This window comes from Rhinolophus sinicus, linkage group LG14 (genome assembly GCF_036562045.2).
Source record: "Rhinolophus sinicus isolate RSC01 linkage group LG14, ASM3656204v1, whole genome shotgun sequence".
Lineage (NCBI taxonomy): Eukaryota > Metazoa > Chordata > Mammalia > Chiroptera > Rhinolophidae > Rhinolophus > Rhinolophus sinicus.
The window spans coordinates 15,621,909-15,648,018 of NC_133763.1; the positions used below are offsets into that span (position 1 = coordinate 15,621,909).

Sequence of the window (26,110 nt, forward strand, 5' to 3'; positions counted from 1 at the left end):
ATTATTGCCGGCTCAGCAGCCCAGTTTTGAGCGGGCCTATCAAATTGGCATTTTGCTGAACTAATTTATTTTAGGTCCTCTTGAAAATGATGTAGCTCTTCCCCCAGAAAAAGTCTGCTCCTAATAACTGTAACCCTTTAGTACTGTTGCAAGGAAGAGAGCTGTCCACTAGAAACAACCAGCCCTGAACCTTCCAGACACAGGAAAAGAAAACTGATAAAAGACCAGCGGGGAACTCGTAGGAGCAAAACAATAGGAAATTAAAGGGCATTTTTCTTACTCCTACTGATGCTAATTACGGGCATTCGAATTTCTCACCCGAGAATTGTGTTTTTCTGTGCAGTATTCCAAGGAAGGCATTACTGCCTTAGACGCCAGCACATTCTTCTTTCTCTTTCTGGCCTGCACTCTCTCAGGATTGCTGCTAAATTCTCTGTATAGAGATAGTATAGCAAAAATCTGTTGACACTCCCTCATAGAATACACCTCAGTCCCAATTCCAAAGTCCAATTTAATTCTTAGAAATGAGAAGTTAAGGCTGAGGAGAGGAACTGCAGTATCAAAACTAAATGTTATATGTGTAGTGTGAGTTGCCAGCATGCTTTCTCCACTTTCACTGAGTAGATGTGTATGGTCTGATACGGAAAATGGAGTTTGGTTCTGTACTTTGGAAGGTTGATACTTAGGGCCAATGTAAGATTCCATTAACCCTCCTAGCCCCTCAGTGAGATAAAGAACCAGCAACATAAGCTTGGCTTTACAAATATGAAAGTAGAAAACTAACAAGAAACATGGCCAAAACTACTTGCTAAATTAATAAGGAAATAACATTGTGTGTGTGGCTGTGTGTGTGTGTGTGTGTGTGTGTGTGTGTGTGTGCGATGCTTGGATTTAGAGATATTGTTATGTTATTTTTCTTTTTGTCCTTGATGGTTTTTTTCCTGCCCTTTAAAATTATTCAAACATGTATTTTTAGCTGTATCTCTTTCCATTATACATATTTACATATGTGTGTTAAATAAACTTTTGATAAGACATTTACCAGCATCTACCATTTCCAGAAATTCATGTAATCTTATTAGAGAGCAAGAATGAGTTAAAATGTCTTCCAGAGATAGTCTTAGTTTTCTTCCTTTCCAGCTAACTTTATTTTCCCTCTTCTGTTATCCCATAGCTGGTAAAACCCCAGGATGGCTCATCGTCAAACCATTAAGCTCAGTCTATGAAATTGCCACTGGTTAGCTAATATTATCCTGTACTCAGGGGTGAAAATGTTGAATCTTTAATTAACCTGTGCCTTTTCTGCAAGCAACTAGACCCTTTCATTCCTGAATGTCAAATTCTAACTCCTCTTCCCATAACTAATATGTAAAGAGAGGATTTTCACAAAAACCAAAGGCCTCCCTAAATAAGCTCTCTGCTTTCTTCCGGTGGCATTGCTTCTGCTGTGGATACTCTAAATGTCCTTCTTATTTACCATACCTGAATTAATTTATTGGTGCTCTGTGAGAGCAACCATATAAGGGTAGGAGGGACAGGGAACAGAGCCCTTCACCCCAGGCACCCCTGAAATGCAGCGATGGCTTAAACTAATGAACCTGTAATAATATTGACAAGTTTACAGAGTTCTTTTATGGGCAAAGTAATGACCATCTGAAGTGGTCACCTTGACTTCTCCCCATCCTCGATTCTTTAAACCTACTATTACAAGGCAAAAGACATGCAATATCTTACTCTGAGAGGCATATAAATCATTTGTACAGAGATCCTAACAGAATTCTGACTGAATCAGCACGGGCCGTCCACATGCAGAGCTCGTGGGAGAATCATGAAGGCACAACTGCCCTGCTGGCCACACAGATGACAGGACTGTGCCCTTTGCTCTGCTATGCATTTGGCTTCCTTTACCTGCCATCTTGACATTGGTGACACCATCTTCCATTGCATCGGGTAAGCTCTGATACTGCGCTGTGTAGCCCATATTCTCCTCGTTGCCCATAATAATCACTCCACAAAGCCAGATTTCTGGCCCCAGAAAGTTCTCTTTCAAATACAGGGTCTGTCTGCCTCACAAAGAATAAGAACTACACTAATGACATACTGATTTCCCATCAGATCCCAGATTTAAATTTCCTGTCCTGTTGTCGTCAGCAGTACCTTCACACTTGTGAAAAGGTATATATATTCTGGCATTTGCATAGCACGTTCAGTGCTGTGACTGCCTCATTTTTGTGCCTTTAACCTTAAACTGGTTTCTCCTCCTGGCACCCTGCCAGCCATTGTGGCCAAAGGGAAGAGCACAAAGCAAATGCACATCAGGCAGACAGGCTGTACCTTTGGAAAGGCCATGGGAAACCATGGCCTTTCTTGTCCCCACGAGTGTCTTGAATAAGAGACAGAGGTAAAGTTGAGAAATCAAATCTGAGCATTCACACTTTCCCCCTCTTGAGATGGAACCCCAAAAGGAGGCATAAGAGAAGCATCCAGATTATTAGAAGAAGCCAGAGAACATCAAGTGAGGTCATGGTACACGGCTGTGGACCTCACCTACGTGTGGGCAGAGGGGAGCCCAGGAGACTCCAAGGGCACTGCCGCAACCAGCCTAATGCGGAAGCAAATTACAGCAATATTACAGGAGACGTGAAGGTTTCGTTAGCTGGAGGCGGCACCCTTGCCTGCCCCACAGCCTGCCAGGATTCAGAGAAAACAGCTTCAAGAAGTGGCAATTTCAAGACCAGTATAAAACAATCAGGACCACAATCTTCAGTAGTGAACAGCAGACCAGACAGAAGGCCAGGCAGCTTCCACAGGAAAGTGAAAGATCCGACCCTCCTCAGCTCCCCTTACTGCCACGAGGTCTTTAACCCCTACCCATCCTATAAACCCGGAGGCCACCTTAGCAAGGAACTGGGAAAGGAGGTGAAACACAAAAGCTTAGCATCTACCCTAAGATATGGGTCATCCAAAAGAGACCATTTAAACGGAAGGGATTGGGTTATCCTTAATCAGAATGCTTACGTTTCTCTACTAAATAGAGAGATTAATATGTTTTTTGGGACAAGTGGGGATTGCAAGACTGAATTGTAAAGAAATCTACTCAATTACTTAATAAACTTAAGACCAAGAAATTCTATTGTTGTATATAAACCTTAGAGAAAATCTTGCTCCTGAGTATAAGGAGACACAAAAATATTCGTTAAAAATGACTTGTTGAAGGCCATATGAACATGAAGGACATATTCAAATGTCCTTGGACAGGAGAATAGACAAATAAATTGGGATAAAAATCACACAATGAGATACCATAAAAAAAGTTATGCATATCAACATAGATGAATATTTGCTCACAAACATAATATTAAGCAAATAATGAAAGTTGCAAAAAGATACATATACATAGTACAGCATTTATGTAAAGTTTAAAAACATGCAGAATCTTTGGTTTTTCATAGTAATAATAGCAAACATTTAATGTGGAGCTTCCTGTGCCCCAGGCATTGTTCTAAGACTTTTACATATACTAAATGACTGACTCTTCACAACCTTAAAGGTTTGGTACTATTATTATCCCTATTTTACAGAGGGAAAGCAAAGGTATATGTAAAGAAGTTAAAGAATTTTTAGAGGTTGTTTAGCTAGTAAATGGGGGCCCAGGATTCAAATCCAAGCAGCTTGATTCCAGAGTCTATGCCGTTAACTTCTATGCTGGACTGCTCTCATACTATATAAATATGAAGTAAAAATATAAAGAATTACATAGAATGATAAAAATTCAGAATAAGTGTTTACCTATGAGGGCAGAGAGAGCAATGCAATGGGACCAGGGAGAGGGGAGCTTTAATTTCTTAGGTTTGGTGATGTTTGTTTTGTTATCATTTATATTTTTATTCTAATACATCTGGAATATTTTGCTAAAAATTGTTAGGTAGCTATATTTTCTTTGCATATCTAAGTATACTGTGAGTTAGCTTAACATGCTACTATCCCCTAATGTGAACTATAGATTTTGGGTGGTAATAACATGTCAATGTAGGTTCATCAATTGTAACAAATGTACCACTCTGGTAATGGATGTTGACAATGGGGTGGGGGTTGAGGGGTGGGCTGGGTGGCTGTGCATGTGTGAGGCAGGGAGCATATGGGAAATCTATACCTTCCTCTCAGTTTTGCTTTAAAGCTAAAAATGCTCTAAAAAATAAAGTATATTTTTTTTAAATGCTATTACATGTAGCAACATCATCTTGGATACTGTTGGGTTATGAATTTGGGTGCAAATAAGGCTACAGTGTTGGCAGTCTGCTTAGCATCAATTAGCATGAGTCTAGACAAGCATAAGAATGGTACTTGGGGACAGAAATCAAACTGTTCTCCAGTTACCTTCTACCTCCAATCAGGGTGGTGAGAAGGTTAGAGACTCCAACAAAGCCAGATTCAAATACTTGGAGGCACACAAGCCAGAGCAGATGTCACAGTCAGGTAGAAATACCTAGGACTTTCCTGTGAGGTGTGCCAAGTTACTACCTAAGAGGGATCCAAATGAACTGAATAAAAAGCAAGAACTATGGAGGTCGAGCTATGAAGCATCTCCCCTGACACACACCACTTCAAATGGCTGAACATTTGCCAAGGGTAGAGCCTGGCTCAGAGCCCAAAATCTTTTTCACCGAATCTGGAGAACTGACTTCATCCCCAAGGCATGTGCTTGGGAAAACTAGTCCTGAAAGGTCTACACAGCAAACAGGGGACCTCAGTGACTGTGGAGAGGAGAGAACAGAGTCAGATGGCAGGCCTGTGTGTCCTCATCAACACCTTCCAGAGGCCTGGATGTGGGTTTGTGAGGAGTTGGAAATGGGTGCAAAAAGGACGGCCCAGAAGATAGTCAGATTTAGAAAATGTTTGAGAATATGCTCACTATATTTCCCAGGGACTAAATAATCTTCCTGACCCTCTGTGGATAAGGAAAAGGGAAATTAGTGATTTTCCAGCCTTGGAAACTCTGCAAGAAATTTTTCCATCCCCATTTGTGGATGACTCTCAGTCCTGCCCCAGCTTTGATGGAATAGGTTGTTTATTTTTTTCATGTTCTAAGAAATGATAGTGGCCTAGCACTTACCACTGAAAAATATTTCCACTAAAGTGTGAGTTGCTCTCCCCAGCCAGCTCCCTCTCCTATGGAGATAAGCCAAAGCTTTAGACTTCAAGGTTTGAGCAATATTGCTAAAAGCTGAAGAACAGAAACACAATAAATATTTAGAAAAGGGGGGCGGGAAGAAGCAGACCATTTTATTGGCATTGCAAACTTTTCAATTATACCAGAGGGTGCCAAAAAAATGTATTCAAGTGGACACTTTGGTCAACGTTGTTCAAGCAGTAGTTCGCCATAATCAGAAGTGTCTAGATGCTGATGGTAAACACTTTGAGCACCTCTTGTAATTGCTGAAGTCAAACGTGACTTGTAGTCATCTTTTGTTACCAATACATATTGAGTATTACAATTTTAACAGTTTTCCTTTCTTAAAATGTGTATACATATTTTTGGCACCCTGTGTATTTTGTACTTTACAATAAGTGGTTTTTGAGTCCCATCCAAATACATACAACTTTTTATCCTCCCAGGAAAGTGGACATAACTCCCAATCTCTGCCTCCTGGGAAACAGAGATGCAGGATAGATAAAGTTCCTTCCCTCCTCATATCTAGATCTACTTTCTTTGAAGAAGAAACAGAGGGGGAAGATGAAAAAAAATGAGTTGAGAAGAAAAGGAGAGAGAATACAGGAAGGGAGAAGTATTAGAAGATAGTAACACCAATAAAATAATAATAATAATAATAATAATAATAATAACAATAATGAGCAAGAGAAAGAGGATAGGTGAATTACATTTTCCCTGTTCTGGGTATTGATGAGAAAACCAGGGTTTTGTGTCCTAGAAGAATGGTTTTACTTTTCCCAGGCAATTAAAACTTGTTGTCAGAACTAATTTCATAACAGCATTGAACAAGATTTTCTAAGATGAGAAGAGCTGTAAAAATGAAGGAGATAGAAAAGATCTGAATGCAGAAACAGCTGGATCCCCAAACAGTGGAGAACAGCATCTCCCAAGAAGGACTCTGCCCTGTGTACATAGCATACCTGGGGCTTACAATAACAGTAAGAAGGATCATTGCCTGTGTACCTAAAGACTCTAGACAATAAGCACTGCAGCTTGGAGCCTTGGAAAAGATCTTCATGACTCAGAAAAGGGGATGTGGAGGTACAAGCCTTCAGACAATGACAGGCAGGCATTGTCAGAGACAAAGGCAGGAGAGTAGCAGTTATGAAAACTAGGATTGAAACTAGGCCCCTTCCCAATTGTTCTAGACTAATAGTGCTCAACTAGGGGTGATTAGACCTCTGTGGGACACTTGACAATGCCTGGAGACAGTTTTGGTTGTCCCAGCTGAAAGGGGAGGAAAGGGGGAAAAGGGGAATCATCCTACTTTTCCCAGATAAGCACTTGGATGGTGCTTTTGCATCCAATGGGTAGAGTGTAAGGATGCTGCTGAACACCCTCCAGTGCACAGGACAGTCCCTCACAACATACAACTGTCTGATTCAAAATATCAATAGTGTCAAGATGGAGAAACCGTGCTCTAGACTAAGTACTTTCTGTGGATCCTATATCATCCTGCGTGAATACAAAAAAGTGAGCCCCAAATGACAGAGATTGAATTTCATGACAACCCTGATGAGTAAACCTCAAGCCAGATTTGCTTTAAAAATAAATAAATAAAGGTGTGAAATGGCTGGAGTAAACACATTATATCGTACAGCAAGACTTGCTCTCCAGAGTGTTAAGAATCTTTCTAAGCATAATGTTCCCCAAAATGTATTATAGCTTCTCGAGTTGAAGCAAAATGATTTTGAGAAAATGATCATGACTATTTTTTACCTTTGGAGAATACTCAGAACTGGCTGCTGAGTGAAGGGACTGGACGCTGTACCCAGCCATTTGGGTGCATTTCTTGGTCTACTCAGGCAGATACCATGAGTAGGCAGAATGGATTTAAATCTCTGGAAAAGTAAAAAAGCTCCTTCCTTTGCTCAAATACAGCAGAAGTGTATTTCAGATGTCAACCAATGTCTAAGGAAGCGGAAGTGCTCCTTTTTGCTATGCTTGTGAAAAAGAGGGGCATGACATGTCTCAGCAGACATTTCAATGGTACCGAAAGGGATTCTAGACCAAATTCCAGTGTACGGAGAAGGTGGTTTCCTCACATACCACCAAGCAATCCTCCAGGACACCAGCTGGGTATCCAAAAATTCAACTCAATTCTGAGACCATCTAACCAAAGATAGCATCAGATTCCACAGGTAAAGGGCTCAGTCCCACTTCAGATGACAATTACAAGCCCAGTTTATTACTTGTGCTTCTGACCGACTGCCTACGAATTGGAGGTTCCAATACGATCCCCTCCTTAGGTTCAATTAACTTGCTAGAATGGATCACAGAACTCAGAAAACCTATTTACTCACTAGATCACCAGTTTATTATAAAAGGATATATATTAACTCAGGAAGAGGCATATGGAAGAGATGTGCAGGGCAAGGTAGGGGAAAGGGCACAGAGCTTGCATACACTCTCCAGGATCACCACTCTCCCCAAATCTCCACATGTTCACCAACCCAGAAGCTCTCCAAATCCCATCCTTTTGGGATTATATGGAGGCTTCATCAGATAGGCATGACTGATTAAATCATTGGCCATTGGCCATTGAACTCAATATCCAGCCGCTTTCCTCTCCATGGAGTCTGGAGGGATGCCACTGAAAGTTCCAACCCTTTAATCACATGGCTGGCTCTCCCAGCAGCCAACCTCCATTCTTAGGTGCAGTCCAAAAGTCACCTCATTCACACAACAAAAGACACTTTTGATGTTCTCATCACTTAGGAAATTCCAAGGATTTTAGAAACTCTGTGCCAGAAATGGGAATGATGACCAAATACATATTTCTTATTATAAATCACAATAGTATAGTACCCATGAAACTAATCCACCACAGGTGATGTGAAATCTAAAGTATAGTTTGGGGGTCTTGAGAAAACAAGACAGCTCTGGAAGAGAGACTCTCCTGATCCAACAAAAAAAAGGTTTCCTGACACCCATCTGCATTGTTACCACTGAGAGCTTGGAATCCTAGGTGGAGGGAAAAAGACCTAAATGTCCATCTGGTAATGGACAGCAGGTCAAGGTGGAGCTGGCCATAGTCATACAAGCCATCACTCAGCCCTGAATCCTAACAATCTACTGCAGGCAGCCAGGAAAGTATTCAGATTGAAGCTGAGATCTACCTCCTTTTAATGTGGGGAACTCAGAGGCTGGAGAGAAGAATACGACTCTGAGGATTGAAAATGTGGTTAAATGGGGCCTGAGACAAATTTTATTTTAAAACCCCAAAATTAAATGATTGTGGCTTTTTTTGATGCATTAAATGCCATAGAACAAATTTATTTCATATATAAGGAAAAACAGACATACAAATGTATGCAAACTACATACAGAAAACAACATAACACAAATTCTCTGATCTGTAGGAATAAAGAACTACGCAGGTATGAAAACAAAATAAATATTGAATTGAATTGAATTAAAGACTATCTGGTTTTAAAAGACAATCCTTTCATTTCTCTGTGATTTAATTTTTCACTTCCCTTTGGGAGAATAGTTGCTATTGAAATAATTATGAGAAAAATTTATGTTCCTGGAGCTCTTTTACACAGAAAGCACTGTTACTAGCATTGGGGTTCTTGGGTTCCCTAAGATAGAAATTGAAAAAAAAAAAAAAACCAGAAAATTTTCCAGATAAATTTTATTAAGTTAATGCTCAAGTACAAGGGAGGCAGCACACACAAAAGGGAGGTCCTCCAAACTGACTTGGGGGCTGGCTCTGCTTGGCTGCTTTTATAAGCTGGGGACAAAGCAGGCTTGCATGAGATGGCCGGCTTCTTGAAAGTGGTTGGCTTTTTGAAAATGGTGGGCTGCCTTTTCCACCTCTGTTGCCTGGTAACTATGTTTGCGCCTGCACAGTGGAGCAAGATGGCGGACTACTCATTATCGCCACGCCAGGTCATACAGAAGTCAAACTTTGATCAACTGCACAAACAGAACAGTGGTTTCAACATCTGCAAGGGAGTAAGTGGTTAGAATAACAATAATAATAATCAGCTACTTCTGCGCTTTTATGTAGAGAGTGATGGAGTGGTGGCATTCTTATGGTCAGCGTAGCCCCCATTCCTCCTGGCCATTTGGCATCTTTTGGTCCGTGGGCCCAAGTCCTTATGCTGTCCCTAAGCATTACATAAAAAATTTCCCTAAGCGTTACATAAAAAATTTCCTTTCATATAAGTTCCCTAAAATGCTCACACCACCATTATTTCAGGAAACTTACTGGGCAGATAAAACAAACTGTAACTTAAACAACAAATAACGTCTGCTAAAAGAGCCATCCACTACTTAAAAACAATATCCACTTATACAATTTATCTGAATGATTTAAATTTTAAATTATTTAGGACAATTATTCAAGTTTTAATTCCTTTTCTCTACTCCAATGTGTCAAGTACCTAACATAAAAAAAGAACAATAGCTCAGTTAAGAAATAGAAAAAGTATATCTAATTATTAAAGGTAATAGTACATATGATAATTTTTAAGAAGGATGCAAGTTAATTGATTCTTACATTTTATTCTCTACTCAGATTTTAGTTCATCTTTATTCTTTTATGTTTTTATAACTATAGATTGTAAATTAATCTATTTAAATGGGATAGTATTTCACAGAAAATGGACCTCCTCATGAATCCCAGAACTCCTTACTGAGATGAAAGACTATGTTAATAAAGCAGTATTAAATTACTCTACAATAGTAATTGCTCTGCTCCTTCCACTATGGTGAATGATAATAAAGGAAGATTTCCCCATACAAATGTCCACTGCTATTACTAAAAAATGAGACCATTGGCTTGATTTAAAATTTGGCTGTAGGGTTTACCAGTTCTAATTAACATGACTAAATCTTGATTTGAAAGGAGAGAGAAAGAGGTTAAAAAAATACAGCATGTCCTAATCAAATAAGAAGATAATTCAAAGGTCTTTATTTTGCCCATGGAAATGACTACCAGTTGAGATATATAAAAGAAAATTTAATCATGTTCATATAATCTAATATATAGGAACTGACTTGAGCTGTAGAATATAAAAAAGAAGTTTTCTGTGATTCAAGAATTCAACACATAATGGATACTAGGTCAACAGAATCAGTATCAGCCCTAAACGGGTATTTGTAATAGTCTTGAATTTTTCACTTGTAGCTGTTTATATTAATCAAATAAACAAATAAATGGTAAATTATCAAAGTGACAATGACTAATTTTTAGAAGCCAGAGACTTATAAAGCACAGCTACAGAGGAGATAGATATATACCTAGAAAACCAAGGATACTTGGCACTATATAGATGTACACCTTAGATAACTGACTGAGATCAATTATTTCAATTCAAATGTTTTCTTAATTTGGGGAGCTCAGTCAGAGCCAGAAAAAAAATTAAGGATCATTCCCCATTTCGGCGATGACATAAATTAAGAGTTGCAGAGTAGAAATATGATTCTAACATAAATATACTAGATCTAGGTGGGATAATAATTCCCAAATTGGCTAATCAAGTAATCTCCTAAGAAAGAATCTGGAAGTAAGGAGACTGAAGACCCCCTGAACCCACTAATCCATCTAATAGCAGAGTAATCAGACGCTACGTGTGTCCTAATAGTATGAATCATGAACTATACAACATCACCAGGGATATATTTTCCCAAGAATATCTAACTTGATTCTAATTAAGTTTTTAGTTCTAGTTTCAAGTTTATAGAAATACAAGAGATAAAAGAAAAAGTTAAACAACATAAGACAAATCCAGAATATGGGACACTCCACAGAAAAGCTAGCCTGTTTTTTGTTTAATAATTCTATATCATTTAAAAAAGGAGAAGAAAATTTAGAGAGAGAGAGACTTAGAAGATATAACAAGAGTCTGTGTATCTTTTGGCATTCTAGTTCACAAAACAACTGTAAAAGACATTTTAGAGACAATTGGGGACAACAGAATGTGAACCAGGTATTAAAAGAGAATAAGAACTTATTGTTAATTTTGTTAAATATGGTAATATTATTGTGGGTACTTTAAGAAATTGCCTTATTTCTGCAGGCTGCATATGCAATATCTAGTTGTGAAAGGGTATAATGTTTATAATTTGTTTTATAATATTTTTATAAAGCTGTGGGTGAACTTCCAGTAATGGTGAATAAATAAAATGATTATAAGACCCTCGCAGATAACAACTATAAAATACAGCATAAAGATTAAATTAGGATGGTCAAAAGATCTTTAAAAGTATGCAAACACAAGCAAAAGGAACAGTTAATTTTTAAAAACTGCAACTGTACCTTTCTGTCAGTGGATGCTGCCGAGTAAGCAGCATTAAAGCCTCCTCTCCCGTGGTCCTCTTATCTAAGTCAGAGGCTCCCAAAGACCAAAACAGATGTGGAAGCTCCTCACTGGAGGTTTGAGCTTTGAAACAACTGATGAGTCTGAGGAGCCATTTTAAGCAATGGGGAGCACTCCAGACTGTGTGGTGATGAGATCCAAACACCAAACATTCGAGAGGCTTTGGGTTTGTCACCTATGCCACTGTGGAGTAGGTGGTGCAGCTATGAAGGCGAGGCCACACAAGGTGGGTGGAAGAGTTGCAGAACCAAAGAGGGCTGTCTCAAGAGAAGATCCTCAGACACTTGGTGCCCACTTCACTGTGAAAAGATTTTTGTGGGTGGTATTAAAGAAGACACTGAAGAACATCACCTAAGAGATTACTTTGAACAGTGTGGGAAAACTGAAGTGATTGAAATCGTGACTGACCAAGGCGGTGGCAAGAAGAGAGGCTTTGCTTTTCTAACCTTTGGTGACCATGGCTCTGTAGACAAGATTGTCATTCAGGAATACCACACTGTGAATGGCCACGACTGTGAAGTAAGGAAAGACCTATCTAAGCAGGAGATGGCTAGTGCTTCATCCACCCAAAGAGGTCGAAGTGGTTCTGGAAACTTTGGTGGTGGTCGAGTACGTGGTTTTGGTGGGAATGACAACTTTGGTCGTGGAGGAAACTTCAGTGGTCGAGGTGGCTTTGGTGGCAGTCGTGGTGATGGAGGACATGGTGGCAGCGGGGATGGCGATAATGGATTTGGTAACGGAAGCAATTTTGGAGGTGGAAGAAGCTACAGTGATTTTGCCAATTACAATAATCAATTTGAAAATTTTTGTCCCCATGAAAAGGAAGAAACTTTGGAGGCAGAAGCTCTGGCCCCTATGGTGAGAGAGGCCAATACTTTGCCAAACCACAAAACCAAGGAGGCTATGCAGTTCCAGCAGCAGCAGTAGCTATGGCAGTGGCAGAAGGTCCTCGTTCTGGCCAGGACACAAAGCTTAGCAGGAGAGGAAAGCCAGAGAAGTTCAGGGAAGCTACAGGTTACAACAGATTTGTGAACTCAGCCAAGCACAGTGGTGGCAAGGCCTAGCTGCTACAAAGAAGATATGTTTTAGACAACATTCATGTGTATGAGCAAAAAACAACTCTATTTGTGACTAGTTGTATAACAAGTTATTTTAGCTTCTGTTCTGTGGAAAGTGTAAAGCATTCCAACAAAAGGTTTTAACATAGAATTTTTTTTTTTTTTTGCAAACAGGCTGTTGATTGCTAAATGTAATAGTCTCATCATGACGCTGAATAAATGTGCCTTTTTTTAAATGTGCTGTGTAAAGTTAGTCTACTCTGAAGCCATCTTGGTAAATTACCCCAACAGTATGAAGTTAGAATTCCTTCAGGGTGATGCCAGGTTCCATTTGAAATGTATTTACAACCTGCTTGAATTCAGAAGCCAATGTCTCTAGAAACCTTGGTGTAGTTATTTGACAGTTACTCTGTTGTGACCTGGAGTTCACTGTTAAAAGTGTCACCGAAGCAGAGTCATGGAATTTATTTGGTTATTCATGATTGTTGGCACATCCTATGCAATATATCTAAATTGGATTACAGTACTAGGTAAAATTACAAATGGGAATGAAGTTTCTGTATCATCCAGTATCGTGTGTAATCAATAAACAATTTAACATCCTCTTGGAAAAAAACTACAACTGGAAAAGTTAAGAATTTTGAATTTATGGCTATTTGACCCATGGCTAGGTTCAATATCCTTGACTATGCCTGCTACAATGGTGGAAAACAATAGCCTTATTAGCTAAAGATGCCAGAGAGTAAGGTCAGGTTTGGAAACTAACTGAAAAATTAAAAGGGAAATCTTAGCAGCAATGGAGACTCAGAAGGAATGAGACCAAAATTCAGAGCAAAAACTGTACAAATCCCTGGCTGGCAACTGAATTATGTATAAGGCCCTGGTGGAAAAAGTAATCAGAGACAAGAGAAAATTTTATTTTTTAAATTTAAACAGAACCAGAATTCTTAATCTGATACTTTTCTTAATTGAGGACATTTCCCAACTACAAACAGCTCATCTGAAGAAAGCTGATTCTAAATAGGCCAGAAGAATCAGAGTATAAAGCCTGAAGCAGGTAGAGATTGAGGAGGGGGCCATGAACAGGAAGAATCACAGAAGCAAGGACAATACAGAAAAGGTGAGCTGCCCCATGCCAAAATGTTTGAATGGCTGCCAAATTTTGCAGCAATGGGGATAACTACAAGGATTAGGTAAAAAGACTGTATTTGGAAGCCTTAAAAACTAACAGTAGCTGTTCACAGAGACAAAGCCTACAGTTTAAATCCAAGCAAGCTAATCATATACTAAAACAAAAAAAACAATAAAACATAGAAAGGCATGACAGAGTTCACTACATTATATTATCTATAATGTTTAGTTCTTAATCAAAAATTACTAGACATTCAAAAAAAGAAAACTGTGACCTATCTTCAGGAAAAAAAGGCAGTCAATAGTCAGTAGACTCTAACTCTAATTTGGCCAGATATTGAATTTAGCAGGTAAAGACATATCAAAGGAGTTATAAATATGTTTAAAGAATTAACAAAAAATATATTGGAAGACTTAAAAAAATATTGCTAGAATAATTGATTTTCTACTTTTCTACTTTTTCTACTTTTCTCAACATAAAAGTAGAAATTATTTTCAAAAGATATTATAGAGCCGAAAAGTGAATAACTGAAATTAAAAATGGCTAAATGGGCTGAAAAGCAGACAGGAAATGAGAGAAAAATAGTCAGTGTACTTGAAGATAGATCCATAGAAATTGCTCTAGCTGAAAAAGACAAAGAAAAAATACTGAATAAAAAAATAACAATACCTCAGAAATTCTGGGAACAATATGATATGGTCCAAACAGTTATGATGGGAATGTCAGAAGGAGAGGAAACAAAATGGGTGTGGGGATTTTTAAAAATAATGTCTGAAAACTATTCAAATTTGTTAGAAACATTAATTTACAGATCCAAAAATTTCAGTGAATCTCGATCAGAACAAAGAGAAAAATCACCCCTAGACACATCATAGTCAAACTCTGATAATCAAAGATAAAGAGAAAGTCTTTAAAGCAGCCAAAAATATATACATTACATACAAGAAAGCCACAATAAAATTAATAACTTCTTATCAGAAATTATGAGAGCCAAAAGAAATTGAAATGACATGTTCAAAGTGCAGAAGAAAAAAACTGTCAATCAAGAATTCTATATCCAGCAAAGCTATCCTTCAAACTGAAAGAAAATACATTTCAAATAAACAAAAATGCAGTGAATTTATCCCTAGGTAAAAAGAAGAGTCACTAGGAGAAGTCTGAAAGGGGTGGGGGGGATGCTATTAAATAGCAACTACACAGATCAACAGGATAAAGAGCCCCAGAAGTAAATATGTAGTAAGTAATATATATATATATATATATATATATATATATATATATATATATATATATCACACACACAGATTTATGACATACTTACATGAACTATATATAATAAAAATAGCACTGAGAGTTGGCAAATGAAATAAACTGCTTCAAGTTATCTGTATTTTACCTGGAGTAATTCAAATGTTAATTCTGAATTGATTAGAGCTCATTTGAAGATATATATTGTAAACCCCAAAGCAACCACTAAAAAATAATACAGAAAGACATAGCAAAAAGCCAACCAAAAACAATTAAAATGGAATACTAAAAAATAAATGATTAACACAAAAGAAAACAGAAAAGGAAGAACAGAGAACAAAATAAAAGACCAACATAAAATAAACAGCAAAAATAACAGACCTAAAGTCACCATATCAATAATTACATTAAATGTAAATAGACCAAATACTCCAATTGAAAGTCAGAGATTGCCAAATTAGATATAAAGGCAAAATTCACCTATATGTTCTCTGTAAAATATGTGCTTGAAATACAAAGAAACAAACACATTAAAAATGAAAAAACTGGAAACAGATATGCAGTGCAAAAAGAAAGCAGAAGAAAGCTGGAGTGGCTAATTAAATCAGATAAAATAAACACCAAAACAATGAGTACTGCTATGGACAATGATAAAGGATTCAATACCTCAGGAAAAGGTAAGTTATAAATATCTGGGTGCCTAATAAAAGTACTTCAAAATATATGAACCAGTAACAGAACTAAGGGGAGAAACAAACAAATCTATAATCATCAAGTCTTTAACACTCCTCTTTTCAGTCACTTATTTAAAAAATAGACAAAAATATCAATATTTTTGATGGAACTAAATGACACTAACCACTATCTTCACCTAATAGACATTTTTAGAAACCTACACCAAACAACTGCAGAATACACATTTTTTTGAAGTGCACATAAAGCATTCACCAAGATGGATCATATGCTGGGCTTTAAAATAAATCTCAATAGATTTCAAGATTTAAACCATATAGAGTATGTCTTCTGACCACAAGGAAGTTAAATTAAAAGTTAACAAAAATAAATACAACATTTAGAAAACCTTCAAATATCTGAAAAGTAAACAACATTAGTCTGAAAAATCCATGGGTCAAAAACAAACACAAAAAACAAATTAGAAGAAAAATAAATGAGAACTTGCTGTCATATGTAAGAAAATCAATATGTAGAAGGAAAATATTAAATGCTTATATTAAAACGTCAAAGAGTTCTCAAATCAATGATCAAAACTTTCATCTTAAAAATACTAGCAAAAGAAGAGCAAATCAAACCTAAGCAAGTAGAAGGAAGAAAATAAAGATAGCATAAATCAATGAAATAGAATATAAGAAAAACAACAGAGAATCATCAATGAAACCAAAACTGTGTTTTTTTGGTGGTGGTGGTTTTTTTTAAGATCAATAAAATTCATAAATTTTTAGCTCAAGTGACCAAGAAAAACGAAAAAAAAACAATTACCAATAGAGAGGGAACTATCACTTCAGACCCTACAGACATTAGAAGAATAGTAAGGGGATATAATGAACAACTTTATGCCAATAAATTTATAAATAGATTAAAAGGCTACATTTCTTGAAAATAACAAATTATCAAGGTTCTGTCAAGAAAAAAAGTAGGTAACTTGAAAAGTCTATGTCTACTAAAAAAATTAAATTGTTTATTCACAGATTACATGATTAGCTATGTATAAAGTCCTAAGTAACCTACTATCACTAAGAAGTGCATTTAGCAATAACAAGATACAATATACAAACATTGTTTTTATACACTAGCAGTGAAAAATTGGAAATTGAAGTAAAAATAGTATTTATAATGAATCAAAAGTTATGAAATATTTAGTATAAATTTAGAAAATATATGCTATAATGTACACTGAACACTAAAAAATATTGCTGAGAAGATGAAGGAAGCCCTAAATAAATGCAAGGAAACACCCTGTTCATGAATTTCAAGATTCAATATTATTAAAATATCAAATCTATCCAAATTGATCAACACAATACCAATCAAAATTCCAGCAGACTTTTTTGTAGAAATTGACAAGCTGGTTCAAATAATTAATATGGAAATGCAAAGGACTTAGAGTAACCAAGTAATTCTGCAGAGGAAGAACAACATTAAGGACTTACCCAACATTATTTCAAGACTTGTATTATATCAGAACTACAGTAATCGCAACAGTTGTAGTATTTGCATAAAAGACAGTCAGAGATCAATGGAATGGAATAGAGTGTTCATTCATATAAGAAGTAAATTGATTTTAACAAAGATACCAACTAATTTTACAGGGAAGCAATAGTTTTTGTTTGTTTGTTTGTTTTTTAAAGTTTTTATTGGGGAAGGGGAACAGGACTTTATTGGGGAACAGTGTGTACTTCCAAGACTTTTTCCAAGTCAAGTTGCTGTCCTTTCAATCTTAGTAGTGGAGGGCGCAGCTCAGCTCCAAGTCCAGTTGCTGTTGTTAGTTGCAGGGGGTACAGCCCAACATCCGTTGCAGGAGTCGAACCAGCAACCTTGTGGTAGAGAGGATGCGCTCCAACCAACTAAGCCATCTGGGAGCTCAGTGGCAGCTCTGCTCAAGGTGCTGTGTTCAATCTTAGTTGCAGGGGGCGCAACCCACCATTCCTTGCAGAAGTCGAGGAATCGAACTGGCAACCTTGTGGTTGAGAGCCCACTGGCCCATGTGGGAATCGAACTAGCAGCCTTCTGCATTAGGAGCATGGAGCTCCAACTGCCTGAGCCACTGGGCTGGCCCCGAAATAATAGTTTTTGTTTTGTTTTGTTTTGTTTTTTGTTTTGTTTTGTTTTGTTTTGTTTTGTATTACCAAACATTGCTAGAACAATTTGATAATTATATGCAAATTTTAAAAAGGTCTCAGATCTTCACTTAATATCACATATATAACTTGAAATGGAAAACTATAGAACTTCTTGAACACAGGAGAAAAATCTTGCTGATCTTGGTTTAGCCAAAATTTCTTTATTATCAAAAAGCATTACCTATAAAAACAACATGATAATTTGAAATCCATCATAACTGAAAACTTTTGCTCTTCAAAATTCACAGTTGAGAAAATAAAAACATATGCCACAGAGTGGGAGAGAATATTTGCAAAATATACATCCAATGAAAGACATCTCTAGAATTATATAAAGAATGCTTACAACTCAATAATAAGGGGACAAGCAACCCGATTTTTAAAATGAGCAAAGATTTAGACAGATACTTCACAAAAGATGGTATACAAATGTCAAATAAGCATGTAAAAAGATATTCAATGTAATTAGTCATTAGAGTAATGCAAAGTAAGATACTACTACACACTCACCAGAATGACTAAAATTAAATGCTGACATAACCAAGTACTAGTGAGGATATGGAGCAACTGGTACTCTTATTCATAGCTGGTGGGAAAGGCAAATGGTACAGTCACGTTTGAGTAGTTTTGAAGTTTTCTTTAAAATTAAATACACACTACCCATATGACCCAAAAATCCCACTTCTATGTTAGCCAAGAGCAATGAAAAAAAGTCCACAGAAAGACAGGAACCCAAATGTTCATAACATCTTTATGCAGAATAGCAAAAAAATCTGGAAATATCCAAAATGTCCATCAGCTACAGAATGGAAAACTTTAGTATATCCTTACAATGGAATAGTAATCAGAAATAAAAAGGAAAACATACTGATATGTTTGACAGCATGGATGAATCTCAAAAGCATTAGGCTGAGTGAAAGAAGCCAGACGCAAACTATGATTCCATTTATATGAAACTCTAGAAAAGACAAAACTATAGAGAAATAAAGGAGCTCAGTGGTTTACTGGGATTTTGATGGAGGAAAGGAATTGACTTCAAATGACCATAAGAAAATTTTAGGGTGATGGAATGTTCTGTATCATGATTTTGGTGGTTGTCACATGACTGTCTACATTTGTCAAAGCTCATAAAATTATTCACCTAACATTGAAGAATTTTATTGTATGTAAATTACACCTCAATGAAAAATAAAAATTCAAAAACCTAGGAGTAATACAGTTGTATAAATCTAAAACGTGCAACAAATACAATAAAATACCAAATGTTAATAAATTGTTAAATTTAGATGAGGGATATATGAAAGATTCATTACATTCTTCTTTCCATTTCTCTGTATTTTCAAATTGTCTTTGTAAAAATATTCTTAAGGAAGGTGTTGAAATGATGTGAAAAGACACCCAGGTGAATGTCAAAAAAAAATAAAATTACATATATATGGAGAGAGAGAGAGCAAAAAAAATGTATACACATTTTAAGAATGAAATCTGTATTAAGATGAATACAAGTCACTTTTGACTTATGCAATTACAAGAGGTGCTCAAAGTGGTTACTACCATCAGTGTAATTTTAATACCAAAATTGCATTGTTTTTCCTTTCTTAAAAGATGTATCCTTTTTGGGGCACTATAGATATAGATATAGATATAGATATAGATATAGATATAGATATAGATATAGATATAGATCTATAGATATCTTTACCATCAGTTATTTCCACCATTACATATAGTGGCTCTTTGGGATAAGTTTGTGACCCCAGCTAAGATTGAACTGCCATATCTCTTGAAGCTATTTCCAATGCTTTAAAAAAAAAAAAAAAAATCTCAGAAACAGAGAAAATCAGGTAGTAAGATCAGTACTGCTATTTTAACAGTGTGAATGATTACTTTATTCTTTTTTCTTTCCTTTTCTTTCTTTTTTTGTTCAAAATTTCCAGAAACGTCTTTGGTTTGTTTGTTTTGATGTTTTATTTCTTTTGGTGGGTTTTTTTTCAGCATGATTATTCAGATTATTTCCCTTTTTTATTTCCTTTTTAATTAATCAGTTGGTCATCCTATTTTTAGAAAATAAAGGTGTGAAAAAGAACATGTTTCACCTCTCTCACTCTCTAAAGCAGTTCTCTAAGAAACTGGATAAAGCAAAGAAAATACCAAGGCTGACATTTAACAACTCAGACTCCGGTTTAAAAAACAAAAAAAACTCCCTGAAACTCAATTATATTAGATACTCATTAAAATTAATGAGAATGTTTCTATTCTTACCTGTGAAAATCTTTTTTTTTTTTTTTAAATGCATGGTTTAGATAGGAAAATCTTTAGTCTTGCAAGTATTCTGTAAGTGTTAAGAAGGCTGGAGGGACCATATGAAAGTGAGAATGTGTAGAGCTGTGTGAAGAAAAAAACCTAAAATTGTTAAGAGTATGATGGGTAAAAAGAAAAAAGATATCACAGTTTTTCTGCTTCTGCCTTTCTACCAGTCTTTCACTAATGTTCTCAAGTGAAACACTCTTCTGAAAGTTTAAACAAAATCAATATTTTCTTTTATGTCAAATACATAAAAACATATTTTCAGAGGGAGAATTTTCTAGTTATCTACTTGTCATGGTGGAAATTATCAATATTTGATGTTGGTGGGAGGAAACGATTTACTTCTGTTCATGTTTTCAAATACACAATTTTCTTTTTTTAAAAAGTTATGGTATATACAAAAATTATCATACCTTCTGTCTTCTTTCCCTAACCTAATGGAAGGATGGGAGGAAGGAAGGAAGGAAGGAAGGAAGGAAGGAAGGAAGGAAGGAAGGAAGGAAGGGAAGAGAAGGGAGGAAGGAGAGTTCAAACTTATTAATGGAGAGAATTAACTATAGCACCCCACACAGAACAGAGAAAATAAATACTAATACCTGAGAAATGAGGACTAAAAGAATAGCTAAGACTGAAAGTCTCTCAAGTTAGACCTTGAATTCCCATTCAATGTCATTGTATCCTCTTAGCAAATAATTTTACTACAATGCTTCAAACACAGTCAAAGCACTCTTGAATTCTCTTTAGAAGTCCCTCACTTGTACCTCTGAAGCTGTCAATGTCAAACTAGAAATTCAAGGTCACTCAGATAACTTTTTCCCTTGACAGTACCAACTGCTACTATCTTTTACTTACCTCCTTTTACCAAACAATATATCACTAAAAGAGATACGAAAATTCTAACATCAGGGATTTTATATTTGTATATGTGCTATCTTCTTACCAGAAAAATTTTTACCACATCCTAGAACTATCCAAGAAATTATAGAACAATCACATGCAAGATACAAATTTTACAAGCGTGTTATCTACATATAATTTAAAAGATAACATCAAAGGCAGTTTCATCTCACACTAAGACAGAAAAAAATATTTACTGAACATGCTATGCAGATGGCATTGGGCTAGACACTGTATAACTTACAGAAATGTACAAGACATGATTCCTATTAAGAGTATTATTCTGTTAAAGAGAAAGATTTGCAGACATAAATCTCCAGGCAGCAGCGTAAGCGGAGCCATGGGGCAAATCCATGACTAGATGGCAAAAGGATGGTATAATAACAATAAAATACAATGCTCCTTCAGAGGCAGTGACCACTGTAATCTGTGGCCAGTTCTGTGGAAGTCCTCAGCCTACGAGTAAGGCAGCACTGATTGAAAATCTGTGCTATTTGAATAGTTTGTCATACTGGGAAGGGCACAAAATTCATGTTAGTCCCATTTGGTGTGAAAACAGTCTCTGCCGATCTTAAATTCAGCATTAGTAAAATGAAAATAATACTCCTTTCTCAATTCATTAAATCAAACAATATAAACAGAGTGAATCTCAAATACGCCAAATGTGATTAAGTTAGAAACTATTTTATTTACCATTATTACTGGATCCTAAGTATTGACTATGGGATTCCTGTCCCTTGAAAATCTGCTTATTCTAGGCCCAAATCTCAATTCCATGGTCATGTAAAATAGAGAATAGTTCTCATCATTGCTGTAGGAGTCTTTCTCATGCTAGCCACCCCCGTCCACCTGGGCAGGAAGCACAAGGAACCCATGACCCTTCTTCTAGATTCCACATTCAATCCACTGGCTTCTATGCAGAGGTTGTGCCGATGAATGGCTTGGGGAAAGAAAAGCTGCATTATCCCAAACTTGTAAAGTTCCAGTCTCTATTAAAGTCACCCAAAATAATCCTGCAAGTGAAGTGACAACAGCCATCCTGCTAGCTACCAGGAGTGGGTTTGCAAGTGGTCCCTGCTCTACTTTCTGTGACCAGGCTCCCCTCAATGGAAGCAAATCAAGGGTTTGGTCTCAACCAGGGCCCTTCTCAGGGAGACGCTGCTCAGACCTCACCCCGCGATGCACCTTCAGTTCCCCAGGTCTAATTCAGGGATTCAAGTCACAATCAATCCTACTGTTCTGTCTTATTCCCTGAGAGCTTAGTTGCCTCTTTTTTGCCCTCTTATTTTTGGTTTTGCTAATAGCAAAAATTGAACATTTCCCATAAATTTACCAGAGCTTCTTCTCTGGTAAACATCTCTGTAAACTTTTCACACTCATAGCAGCATGTTCTAGCAGAGCTCGATTTTTCCAAATGACATTGCAAAGTAATTTCTAGTACAGTCTGCTATAAAGGTACCTCAATGGTGCACATGTATGAAGAAGTCTTTTCTCCTAGCGTGTGGTCAGGAATCGACGAAAAAAAGTCTCAGAAACTTTTAGTTTACCAAATATTGACTATTTGCAGGCATTTTGCCATAGAAACAGACCCTGGAGGACATGGAGTCAAGTATGAGTCTTAATATCAGACCCAACAAACTTCAACTGTTGCTGCTTCTGCGCCTCCTATGCTGTATCATTTCAGTGGCATATTTTAATAACGACTCAAATTACCCTCCACTATCTAAGGCACCTTAAAGCTCCAAAATGTCACAAGTTGCTAGAACAGGGTCCCAATTATTTAGGAGCCATCTATCTGGTCTTCAGAAAATTCTGTTTCCTCACCTAAAGCACTTAATAATAAGAGTTTGCTATATACCATGTTTCCCTGAAAATAAGACGTAGCTGGGCCATCAGCTCTAATGCGTGTTTTGGAGCAAAAATTAATGTAAGACTCAGTCTTATTTTAATATAATATAAGACTGGGTCTTTAATATAATATAATATAATATAATATAATATAATATAATATAATATAATATAATATAATATAATATAATATCAGACCGGGTCTTATATTACTTTTTGCTCCAAAAGACGCATTAGAGCTGATGTTCCAACTACGTCTTTTTTTCGGAGAAACACGATACCAGGAACAGTAAATTACGTTTTCCCTATACTGTATCATTTAAATCTCATAATAACCCTGTTAGGTATTTATTGGTATCGTCTCCATTTCCCAAGGGAGGAAACCAGGACATAGAGAAGTTAACAAAATTTCTCAAGTGACAGCCAGAATTCCAAGTTATCCTGTTGTACAAATAGAATTGTACAACAATATCCCCTGTTGTACAACATACAATTGTACAAAAATAGAGTTGTACAACATAGGATTAAGAGAATTTTATAACAGTTAACCTGGTCCTGAACTCATCAAAGCATGTTTGCCATGGTCCTCCTAAGAAAGATTCTTTTTTATTAAATAAAACTGAGTGCCCGTCTAAATCAAACAGCAGCTCCGAGCATCCTCTGCACTGGTTTGTCCACAAGAAACTTTCTTAGGCCTCAACGAGTAACACTGCAAAACATTGAGTATGCTTGGGTCTTTATCAGAAACATCTAGAGTCCAACAGACTATCCCATTAAATCTTTAGAACTGAACTCATGATGAGTCCCACAACTTACCAAAAAGTGGCACTGGTACTCCCAAGAGCACCTTGTCTCAGGTGTGGCCGATTCGACTATCTTGCATCAATCACTCTTGCAGTAATTTCAGTCACAGGGAGGAGGCACTTCTGGTTCGATCTAGGGTTCATCTAGTTCAGTAATTCCATACAATAAAATGCATCTCAGATGAGAGCGAAGGCCTCCTCCCACCTAAAAAAAAAAAAAAATTGAAAACTTGACATAAGTCCCATTTCTATGTTTTTGTGACAGCTAAAAGGCTATTTTATGATTTCTCTGTGTTCCTTAGTATAGCAGTTAATTTTATGTGCCAGCTTATCTGTGCTAAGGGATGCTCAGATAGCTGGTAAAACATTTTTGCATCTATCTGTGAGGTTTAGGGGAAGAGATTAGCATTCGAATCAGTAGAATTAAGAAGGGAGGCTCTCACCCATGTAGGTGGGCATTATCCAATCCCTTGAGAGCCCAAATAGAGCAAAAAAGGCAAAAGATGGAGAAATCTCTCTACGTGAACTGGGACATCAGAGCCAAGTTCTTCAGCCTTTGGACCCCTGGGCTTACACCACTGTCCCCCAGTTCTCAGGCCTTAGGCCTCAGACTGAAACTTACACATCAGCACTGAACCACCACCACCCCACCCCACCCCCCACACCCCACCCCCACCATTTCTCAGGCCTTCTGACATGCCCTGAATCACACAACCAGCTTTCCTGGTTCTCCAGCTTGCAGACAGCAGAATATGGGATTTCTTGGCCTCCATAAATAGGGGAGAATTCCTACAATAAATCTCCTCTTCTACCTATCTCTATATACAGTTGACCCTTGAACAATACAGGTTTGATTTTTTACCTGGACTTTTTTCACTAAATTCAGTCAGCCTTTCGTATTGGCTGGTTTCCTATCCACAGATTCAATCAACTGTGGAGTTGGGGTGGCCGGTTAGCTTAGTTGGTGTGGGGACAGAGCCCCAGAGAGTAGTTTACAGGCTCTCGGCCTCACGTGAAGGGGTACTGGCTCAGGTGGTGAATGGCCGTCGGCTGTGGCTGATTGGCTGTCCGCTGTGGCCAGTTAGCCGATTGGCCGCTGGTATAACTGCTGCGACTACGGAGGACTGCCGAGGATTGCCGAGGAGCCGAGCAGAGCTGAAGAGAGCGGAAGAGGAGAGCCGAGAGAGAGGAACAGAGGAGAGAGTGGAGAAGAGTCGTCGGTCAGTCGGTTGGCAAAAAAGCGGATGGCAGGTCGGTGTCCGGTGGGCCCAGCCTCCAGTGAGACCGTGGTGGTATGGCTCCCCTACCTATGGCTCCGTGGGTGTTCCTTTTCGGCCTCACCATATCCTGCGTTCTTGTGTGGGGAGCGGGAACAGAGACCCCGCAGGCCACCCCGCACGACAAATGGCGCAGCGAGCAGGGTCTCCCGCACGACAGTTGGTTAGAGAGTGGTGCTAATAACACCAAAGCTGCCGGTTTGATCCCCACATGGGCCACTGTGAGCTGCACCCTCCTTAAAAAACAAAAACAAATGTGGAGCAAATACAGTATTTTCACATTCCCAACCGCAGATTCCCAGACTTGGACTGAAAACACTCTACAGTTGGTTGAATCTACGGATGTGAAGAGTCTGAAGAGTTGACTATAGTTAAGTTTTGGGGGAGTCAAAAGTTATATGTGGATTTTCAACTGCACAGGGGTCGGGCGTCCCTAGCCCCCCCCCCCCCACACACACACACACAGATTGTTAAAGGGTATACGTGTATGTATCCTATTGGCATTGTCTCTCTGGAGAACCCTGACTTGGGATTATTTTCTAAGGCTTCAATCTGCCTCCTTGTTCTTAGCTCTTCCTGAATTTAATTAGATATAAAGCCCAGCCATTCATTGATTTCAATTTCATTAAAGATTTGAAAGTGTTACAATGAGAAATGCTTGATACAAATATCCATCTTGCTTGCTCCATTTTCCCTCTTTCCTTTTTTACATTCAGTAACATTCCACCAAAATTCAGACCCTATAGGGTCTTACTTATTATCTCAAGCACTTTTCGAAATGACATTTCCTTCCAAAAGAAAGGAAATAATTTTCGACATAATTTTTTATTTCATTAGATTGTTATTACCACAAAGAGGAATACAGTCTGATTCATGCCTATTTCTTACTTTTGTAATAGATTTGGGTGGATTGGCAATGAAAGCACAATAAATTAAATGTCAGTCCTTTTCTGTTATTTCTCAAAAGGTTATAGGAATATATTTTATTTTTAATCTTATGAAACGTGCATGATATTTCTGTGTATTTATATGAGGTTTGAGCTTATAAATTTATGTACAGAACTGTAATATCTCCACTGTCTTTTCATTCTTTCCAAAGCAACAATAATATCGAATCTGATTTCCATGGCTCTCAGTATTT

General features: G+C 37.4%; 1 pseudogene; it reads left to right on the forward strand.

The window, feature by feature from the left end:
- The first annotated feature begins 2,357 nt into the window (after positions 1-2,357).
- LOC141568642 (heterogeneous nuclear ribonucleoprotein A1-like) lies at positions 2,358-12,583 on the forward strand (annotated as a pseudogene).
- Positions 12,584-26,110: the final 13,527 nt, after the last annotated feature.